At 24.1% G+C, this 1,486-nt stretch overlaps 1 protein-coding gene across 1 annotated transcript in view; it reads right to left on the bottom strand.

Moving 5' to 3' along the window:
• The window catches only part of LOC100571213 (farnesol dehydrogenase-like), a 176,328-nt gene that overhangs the window by 76,999 nt on the left and 97,843 nt on the right, over nucleotides 1-1,486 (bottom strand). The gene's annotated exons all lie outside the window — the stretch shown is intronic.

Consider the following 1,486-nt stretch of genomic DNA (forward strand, 5'->3'; position numbering starts at 1 on the left):
AACAAATTACCATAGATACATATATAATGTAACATATGGGTACTATAGAAATTTTCACTGGTTGTTTATATTTCCATTTTCTATACATGATAAAATTTTCAAAATATTTTGATTTGGTATGAACAGTTTACGGACATTTTCAGTTTCCATTTTTTTTAGTTTTTTAGATTCTGAGTGGAACGATGAATGTATTGATTTTACAATGATGTGTGTTTTTTAATTTTTTTTTTTGTGTCTGTGTACACGATAAGTAGTCGAAATAATGCTACGATTTTCAACTTCAGTATCTTGTTCGATCAGAAAGTGAATATCGTTGGTGCATTGGGGAGGTCAAAATTTAAATTTCCCAGTAGTTTTCAAAAGCACCGGGAAAAACAAAAGAAAAATTAAGGAAAAACGGGAATTTTTACGCAAAATCGATTTTTCACAAAATTGAATTTGGTTTTTGGTGTAACTTTAAAAAAAATGACCGTAGATACATGAAAATTTTACTGAATGTTTATATTAGCATTTCCTATACACCATACAATTTTGAAAATAATTTGACTCTTTTTGAGCTGTTTACGGACATTGTAAGTTTTCAATTTTTTTAATTTTTTTTTCTATAAATATCAATAAAGTTTTATCTATTGGGCCAAAAAGTGTATAAATTTAATACAAAGCTCCTGATATATTGTATATCAGTTGAAAAATATTAAAAATACATAAGCACAATTTTTTTTTATCAGCATTTAAAGATCAAATTTTGACAAAATTTATCAAATTTTAATTTGAAAAATTATTTTGTAGTTAAAAATTTATAAAATGTTCAATTTTTGTATCTAAGAATTGAAAATTTAAAACAAGATTCCACGTAAGTAATTAATTCTGTTACCAAAAAATCTAAAAAATACATTTACGCAGTTTATTTTTATAGTCATTTTAAGTACAAATTTGGACGAAATTACATATTAAAAACCTAGGATAACTATTTTAGTTATTTTGTTGTGATTGTATAATATTATTCGTGGGTACTTGAAACTTCTAAAGTATACTATTATATATCTATGATAGTACCACGGTTTTTTGTTGATGTATAACGCGTTATAAGTACCTAATAGATATTATGATATGATTAATTTAAAATTTATTATAGGTACCTATTATAGGTCAATTTTTTTTAAATACTATAGACTATAATATTATGTCTTATACCTAGACTGACATACCGTCTCCGCTCAGAATCGTTTTTCTTATACAATGATATTATATCATTGAATTAAAATTTAATACCATCCATTATACAGTGACCCACTTGTAACCTACTGCACAGCAGAGCGAAATCCACTTACCCACCTTTTTTTCTATAAATATCAATAAAATATTATATTATATTTATTTATTGGTTAAAAAAGCTTGAAAATTTAATAGAATAAAATTAATAAAATTTAATTTAATGTTATTTGCAAATTATTTCGAGTTAGAAATTCATGAAAAATTTTCTTTT

The sequence above is a fragment of the Acyrthosiphon pisum genome, chromosome A1, assembly GCF_005508785.2.
Source record: "Acyrthosiphon pisum isolate AL4f chromosome A1, pea_aphid_22Mar2018_4r6ur, whole genome shotgun sequence".
NCBI lineage: Eukaryota > Metazoa > Arthropoda > Insecta > Hemiptera > Aphididae > Acyrthosiphon > Acyrthosiphon pisum.